Genomic DNA, 8,645 nt, shown 5'->3' on the forward strand with positions numbered 1-8,645 from the left:
CTCCGTTATAAATGAGTATCTCCTTATTTTGTAACTCTGTCCCCTAATTTGACATTCCACCATTAATGGAAACATCTTCTCAACATCTGTCAAGCTACCCTAGAATCTTGAATGCTTCAATAAGATCACCCCTTATTCTTCTAAACCCTAATAAATAAAGGCCTAAGCTGTTACGCTGTTCTTGATCAAGATAACCCTTGCATCTCAGGATTCAGCCTAGTGAATTTCTTTTTAAACAGTCTCCAAAACCAATACATCCTTTATTAAATATGTGGCCCAAAACTACATGTAGTATTCCAGGTGTAGCCTCACCAACACCCTGGACAGTTATAACCAGATTTTCATATTTTTACATTCCAGCCCCCTAATAATAAAAGTCAGATTTCCATTTGGGCCTTAATTAATTGCTGCACATCTGTGCTAACTTTGTGTCCCATGTACAAAAACACCCAGATCCCTCTGCACTGCATTTTTGGAGTCTCTCTCCATTTAAGTAATAGTCTTTCTTTTCTTCTGAAGGAGAAGGTGTAGGAGGTGAGAAACTACCTTCCAGTATTTACATGGAAGTTCTTAATAGCTTGTATTTCAAAGTCACAATATTGTGCAAGTCATTTGTTTCTTCAATCCTCTGCTGATACGAACCTTTCCAGTACTTTTTCCTCTGTTTCAATGGTTTTATAGTGGTGAATAGACATCGTCCTGTGACAAGGAAGCTTGCTGTTTCAGAGTGAACTATTATCGTGAGATGCAAAGGGGATTCACCAGGATGTTGCCAGGAATGGAGTACTTTCACTATGAAGAGAGGCTGAATAAGCTTGGTCTATTTTCTTTGGAGCAGAAAAGGTTGCAGGGGGATCTGAAAGAAGTATATAAGATTGAGTGATCTGGATGGGATGAATAGAAAGCAACTGTTTCCCTTAGTGGAAGGAACAATAACAGGGGAGCATAATCTTCAAGTGAAAGGCAGGTGATTTAGACAGGATTTGAGAGAAAACCTTTTCATCCAAAGGATGCTAGAAGTGTCAGTGTGCACAACTGGGAGAGTAGTTGAGTCAGGAAACCTGACAGCCATGAAAAGTATGTGGATGAGCACTTGAAGTGCCATAACATTCAAAATTATGGGCCTATTGTGGGGGGAGTGGGAGTAGGGTAGATAGTGGTATATTTTTGGCAGTACAGACTCAATGGGCTAAAGGGCCTATTCTGCACTTTATGATTCTATTATTCTAACTATAGTTATGTTACCAGAATTTTCAGCCTCCTTTTTAAATGGAACATGGCCGCACAAATCATGCAGTAGAAATTAAGATTAGACGATTTTATATCATGCAGTATTCAGTCCTAAGTATTTTTTTGCTGCAAAATTTGAGGGATAATGCATCATAATAATTCAGCTGCCTGGAAGTTGTGAAAACGTTGTGTGATTAAAGGTCCAGTGCATCAAGAAGTTCTTTAGTACAGGTATTGTACAGGTTCTTTAGTACAGGTATTGTACAGGTTCTTTAGTACAGGTATTGTACTTCTGATTCCTTTTGCTGGCTCTTGTTCTGGGGTCTCTGTCCAACCATAATAGTCTTCCCATTTGTAAATGATTTATTTTCCTTTTGATTAAGGTGAATCCAAAGAAGTTCTTTAAGTATGTTAAAGGAAAAAGAATAACTAGAGAGAGAATAGGACCCCTCAAGGACCAAACTGGACATGTATGTGTAGAACCGCAGAAGATAGCTGAGGTCCTCAATGAATATTTCTTCTCTGTTTACCGTGGAGAAAGACGTGAAGATTTGGCAACTTGGGGAAGTTAGTGGTCATATCTTAGAGACAGTAAATATCACAATAGATGAGGTGTAGAATATATTAGAATTTGTGAAGATGGATAGATCTCCTGGTCTGACCAGATATATCCAAGAACATTGCAAGACACTGTAGAAGAAATTACAGGGATCCTGGCTGATATTTTTACATTGTCGTTAGCCATGGGTGAGGTCCCAGAAGACCAGAGGGTGGCAAATATTGTGCCATTATTCAAGAAGGGCTGCAAAGAAAAACCTGGGAGCTGTAGATCAGTAAGTCTAACATTTGTGGTATGTAAGTTACTTGAGAAGATTCTGAGAGACAAGATATACAGAGGAACCTCGATTATCTGGCATTCGATTATCCGAATACAAAATTATTTGGCAAGATCGTGAGGTCCAAAGCTTGGCTACACTGTTATCTGGCATTTGATTATCTGGAATTTGATTAACCGAACAAAATACTGCCCGCCCGTGTCTTTCGGATAATCTAGGTTCCTCTGTACGTGCATTTGGAAAGATAGGGTTTGATAGGAATAGCCAGCATGACTTTATGCGTGGGAGATCATACCTTGCAAATTTCTTTTGATGTGGTGACAGTATTTTGCATCAGTATTTACTATGGGAAAAGGATATGGAAGATAGAAAATATAGAGAAATAGATGGTGACGCCTTGAAAAATGTCCATATTACAGAGGAGGAAGTGCTGGATGTCTTGAAACGCATAAACGTGGATAAATCCCCAGGACCTGATCAGGTGTACCCTAGAACTCTGTGGGTAGGTAGAGAAGTGATTGCTGGGCCTCTTGCTGTGATATTTGTATCATTAATAGTCACAGGTGAGGTGCTGGAAGACTGGAGGTTGGCAAACGTGCCACTGTTAAGAAGGGTGGTAAGGACAAGCCAGGGAACTATAGACCAGTGAGCCTGACGTCAGTGGTGGGCAAGTTGTTGGAGGAAATCCTGAGGGACAGGATGTACATGTATTTGGAAAGGCAGGACTGATTAGGGATAGCCAGCATGGCTTTGTGCGTGGGAAATCATGTTTCATAAACTTGATTGAGTTTTTTGAGGAAGTAACAAAGAGGGTTGATGAGGGCAGAGTAGTAGATGTGATCTATGTTACTTCAGTAAGGCGTTCAACAAGATTCCCCTTGGGATACTGGTTAGCAAGGTTAGATCTCGTGGAATACAGGGAGAACTAGCCATTTGGATACAGAACTGGCTCAAAGGTAGAAGACAGAGGGTGGTGGTGGAGGGTTGTTTTTCAGACTGGAGGCCTGTGACCAGTGGAGTGGCACAAGGATTGGTGCTGTGTCCTCTACTTTTTGTCATTTACATAAATGATTTGGATGCGCGCATAAGAGGTACGGTTAGTAAGTTTGCGGATGACACCAAAATTGGAGGTGTAGTGGACAGCGAAGAAGGTTACCTCAGATTACAACAGGATCTTGATCAGATAGGCCAATGGGCTGAGAAGTGGCAGATGGCATTTAATCGAGATAAATGCGAGATGCTGCATTTTGGGAAAGCAAATCTTAGCAGGACTTATACATTTAGTGGTAAGGTCCTAGGGAGTGTTGCTGAACATAGAGACCTTGGAGTATAGGTTCATAGCTCCTTGAAAGTGGAGTCGCAGGTAGATAGGATAGTGAAGAAGGCATTTGGTATGCTTTCCTTTATTGGTCAGAGTATAAAGGTTTACGACATTGAGGGGCATGGATAGGATAAATAGACAAAGTCTTTTCCGTGGGTTGAGTATGTGCAGAACTAGAGGGCATAGATTTAGGGTGAGAGGGGAAAGATATAAGAGACGTAAGGGGCAACTTTTTCATGCAGAGAGTGGTACGTGTATGGAATGAGCTACCAGAGGAAGTGGTGGAGGCTGATACAATTGCATCATTTAAAAGGCATTTGGGTATATGAATAGGAAGAGTTTGGAGGGATATGGGCCGGGAGCTGGCAGGTGGGACTCGATTGGGTTGGGATATCTGGTCGGCATGGACGGGTTGGACTGAAGGGTCTGTTTCCATGCTGTACATCTCCATGGCTGTCTGACTTTGTGTGACTGGAAGGTTGACAAGGGCAGGGTGATAGTTTATGTAGATTTGAGTAAGGCCTTTGATATGGTAGGCTGCTCTAGAAGGTCAGATCACGTGGAATCCAGTGAGAGCTAGCAAATTGGATACACAATTGGCTTGATGGTCGGAAGCAGAGGGTAATAGTGAGGGGAATGTTCTTGGACAGGAGGCGACGACTATTGGAAGGCTGGGCCCATTGCTGTTTGTTATCTATAACAATGATTTGGATGAGAATATACAAGGCATGATTAGTAAGTTTGCAGATGGCACTAAAATAGGCGGTATTGTGGAAGGTTATCAGAAATTTTAGCAGGACCTTGATGGGAAGCGGGCCAAGAAATGGCAAACAGATTTTAATATAGATAAGTGTGCAGTCTTACAGTTTAGAAAGTTAAAGTAAGGTAGGAGTTTCATGGTAATGTTTGGGCCTTAAGGAGCGTAGTGGAACAGAGGGACCTTGGAGTTCAGGTGTACAGTCCTCTAAAAGTGAAGTCACCGGTAGATAGGGCAGTGAAGAGGGCTTCTGGCACACTGACCTTCATCAGTCAGGCCATTGAGTATAGGAATTGGAAAGTTATGTTGTAGTTGTACAGGATGTTGGTAAGTCTACACTTGGAGTATTGTGTCCAGTTTTAGTCACCTTTATATGAAGGATATCATTAAACTGGAAAAAGTGCAGAAGAAGTTTACAAGGATGTTGCCAGGACTTAATGGTCCAAGTTATATGGTCTGAGGACTCAATGGTCTGTGGTTGGACAAGCTAGAACATTTTTCTTTAGAGCATAAGAGATGAGGGGTTATCTTGTAGGAGTGTATAAGATCATGAGAGGGTGAATGCAGTCAGTCTTTTTCTCAGGGTTGGGCAGTCGAGGGCTAGAGGGAAACAATAAAATGAAACCTGAGGACAACTATTTTATACAGAGGGTGGTATGCATATGGAATGAGCTTCCAGCAGAAGTGGTTGAGCCAGGTACACTAACAATGTTTAAAATGCATTTGGACAAATACATGGCCCATATCCTTCTAAACCTTTCCTATCCAAGTGCTGGGAAATGGGATTAGTGTTGATGAACATTTTGGTCGGCAAGGACCTGTTTGGGCCAAAAGGCCTGTCTCCATGCTATGACTGTACTGCACTATGACTGTACTGCATTCACCATGATATCTGATGTACCTAATGATCTTTGACCTGTAGTAAGTTAAGTGGCAGTGGAGATGGTTAGTTTAGCTGGCTGGATTCACTGATTTGCAACGCAGAGGTCAATTCCTGCACTGGATAAAGTTACCATGTTGGACTGTTTTTTTTCCCCCCCCCTCCCTCACCTGAAGCATGGTAATTCTTAGTTTGAAAAAGCAATTGTCCCTTTCTACTAAGAGAGTAGCCCTATGGACCAGGTGGGATTATAGTGATCTTTCCTTTCATTGAATGTGTATTTACTCTACTTAAAGTGGATTTAAAAACATATGCACAACTCGAACAAGCCATTTTTAATTATGTACCAAATTCTCATCAAGCATTCTGTTTTATTAAGTGGTAGTACAGATGCATGTTTGAGTTTCCAACATGAACCTTGTCTTCAATGAGAGATAGAGTCTGCTTTGCCCCAGTTTGTGCTCCCTATGTACATACAATTTTAAAGTAGCCCTTTATTCACCATGTAAGTTATTTGAAAAACTGAAAAATAAAAATTCGCAGGATCAGTATTGATCGTCAGACTGGTGTCTTTTAGTTTTTTAAAGTTTATTCATTTGTGGGATATGGGCATTGCTGGCTGGCCACCATTTATTGCCCATCACCAGTTGCCCTTGAGAAGGTAGGTGGTATTGAGCTGCCTTCTTAAACAGCAGCAGTCCACCTGCTGTGGCTTGATCCACAATGCCCTTAGGGAGGGCATTCCAGGATTTTGACCCAGCAACTGTGAAGGAATGGCTATATACTTCCAAGACAGGCTTGTGAGTGGCTTGGAGGGGAACATTGAAGGTGACAATGTTCCCATATATCTGCTGCCCTTGTCCTTCTAGTTGGAAGTGGTTATGGGTTTGGAAGGTGCTCTCTGAGGATCTTTGGTGAATTTCTGCCATGTATCTTACAGATAGTATATGCCACTGCCGCTACTGAGCGTTGGTGGTGGAGGGAGTGGATGCTTGTGAATGTAGTATTAGTCAAGCAGGATGCTTTGTCCTGGACGGTGTCAAGCTTCTTGTGGTATTGGGGCTGCACTCATCTCGGCAAATGGGGAGTTTTTCATCACATTCCTGTTGAAAAATATAGATTGAAATTGCAATTCACATAAATGGTGATGATTAATATTTGTAACTTGTATTTTTTTTTGGAGGAACTACTCTTGTTTGTTGCATATTCATGATATAATGTCATATGTTAGGGTGGATTGATTAATGGAAATAAGATTACAGCAGTGTCACGTGCATTGGCCCCTTTCGAGTCGTTAGTTCATGGAATGCCCTGCCAGTAACAGTGGTGGACTCTCCCTCTTTATGGGCATTTAAGAGGGCATTGGATAGGTATATGGAGGATAGTGGGTTAGTGTAGTTTAGGTGGGCTTGGATCGGCGCAACATCGAGGGCCCAAGGGCCTGTACTGCGCTGTATTCTTCTATGTTCTATGTTCTATGTTCTTATCTGCCATCTAGTGGATGAGACAGTGAGTTGATAAATCCTTGCACCATTTAGCAGTCTGTTCTTAATCATGGGGCTCCCATGGCTTTGTTGACGTGGAAAGAGAAAAGGTGGAAGGTGATCTTAAGTGACAGTAGACAAAAATTGAAAGGGGAGGATTTGGAGCAAATACTATATACTTTCCTTTGATTTTCAGAACAGAAAAGGATGATGCAGCCATGCAGGTATTGACATCAGATCAGAGGACTGAGAAATGTTCAAAGGAATTAATATAGAGAATGTGTACTAGAAGGTTCAGGGCATTAGTTAGCTCAGTTGATAAGACAGTTTGCAATGCAGTGTGATGCCAATAGCATGCTAATTCAGTTTGCACACCAGCTGAGGTTACCATGAACGATTCTACTTCTTAACTTCTTCCTTCACCTAATTAATGGTGATCCTGTGGTTAAACAACTACAAGTTTAGATTTTAAATTCGATTCGATTTGATTCCCTACAGCATGGAAACAGGCCCTTTGGCCACATCCACATCGACCCTCCGAAGAGTAACCCACCCAAATCCATTTCCCTCTGACTAATGCATCTAACACTATGGGCAATTTAGCACGGCCAATTCATCTGACTTGCGCATCTTTGGACTGTGGGAGGAAACCAGAGTCTCTCTGTCAAATGAGAGAGTGACCCTATGACTATAGTGACTTTATCATTACTTTTCCTAGAAGGTTTAATGACCTTCACAGGTAAAATTAATAGGAATGTGCAATGAGATCTGGGTGTCCTTGCACATCAGCCATTGAAGTAAAGCAAGCAGATGTTGCAGTTCCTCTAGAGCAAGAACATCTTTCCTCCAATAAGGATACCAAAACTGCACACTATTCCTGGTGTGGTCTCAACACATTTGTGGCAATGATGCAACATTTCATATCAGTGCTTCCAATATGTCTTCCCTTTTCTGTTAACAAAGATCTCCCCTACCTGGTTGATAAGGTCCTGCAACATAACCAGCCCACTTCAGGCACCTCTGCTCTCAATTCTTCCTAGCACCATGATAAGGTTCCCTTGTCGTCATGACACTCCAGTCTCTCTCTCTTTACAGACTATCCCCTTCTCTGTTCTGAAGAAGGGTTACTGGACTCAAAACATTAACTCTGTTTCAGAGTCAGAGTTAATACAGCACAAAAACAGACCTTTTGGTCCATCCAGTCTGTGCTAAACATAATCATATGGGGGAACACACTCTCTCCTCAAAAATGTTCCCCCATTCTTGAAATCGCCCATCCTAGGGAAAAGGCAACTACTACTAAGTCTTTTCTCTCCACAAATGCTGCCAAACCTGCTGAGTTTCTCCAGCAATTTCTGTTTTTGTTTGTTTTCAAATCCCCAGCATCCGTAGTCATTTGATTTTATTCTGTGGGAATCATTCCTATTGTGACATGCTGGCCCACTCCTTAGTCACCTTAACCCATGCTTCCGTTCCTATTGTGACATGCTGGCCCACTCCTTAGTCACCCTAATACCTATTCTCATTCCTCTTTCTGTGTACAAAATTGGTTGGCACAATACAACCCTTCAAAGTATTCCATTGGCTGGAACGTACTTTTGTGATTAGGTCATGGAAGTTGCTGTATAAAATCTTCTTTCTGAAGAGGTTGAAGACTGGTAAAACAATAGATTGATATGCATTAGAGTGGCATTGTCAGTCAGAAGAGATAGGAGAGGTCTTGAATGAGTACTTTTCTTCAGTATTTACAAACAAGAGGGAACCGTATTGTTGAAGACGAGTGTGTGAAACGGATTGGTAAGCTAGAAGAGATACTTGTTAGGAAGGAAGATGTGTTGGACATTTTGAACAACTTGAGGATAGACAAGTCCCCTGGGCCTGACGGGATATATCTTAAGATTATGTAGGAAGCAAGAGAGGAAATTGCAGAACCATTGGCAATGATCTTTTCGTCTTCACTGTCAACGGGGGTGGTACCAGGGGACTGGAGAGTGGCAAATGTTGTGCCCCTGTTCAAAAAAGTGAATAGGGATAACCCCGGGAATTACAGGCCAGTTAGTCTTACTTCGGTGGTAGGCAAAGTAATGGAAAGGGTACTGAGGGATAGGATTTATGAGTATCCGGAAAGACACTGCTT

The 8,645-nt window shown here is 41.8% G+C and overlaps 1 protein-coding gene across 2 annotated transcripts in view; it reads left to right on the plus strand.

The window, feature by feature from the left end:
• Positions 1-8,645, plus strand: part of ttl (tubulin tyrosine ligase) — a 43,624-nt gene that overhangs the window by 21,392 nt on the left and 13,587 nt on the right. The gene's annotated exons all lie outside the window — the stretch shown is intronic.

The sequence above is a fragment of the Chiloscyllium plagiosum genome, chromosome 3 (genome assembly GCF_004010195.1).
Source record: "Chiloscyllium plagiosum isolate BGI_BamShark_2017 chromosome 3, ASM401019v2, whole genome shotgun sequence".
Taxonomy (NCBI): Eukaryota; Metazoa; Chordata; class Chondrichthyes; order Orectolobiformes; family Hemiscylliidae; genus Chiloscyllium; species Chiloscyllium plagiosum.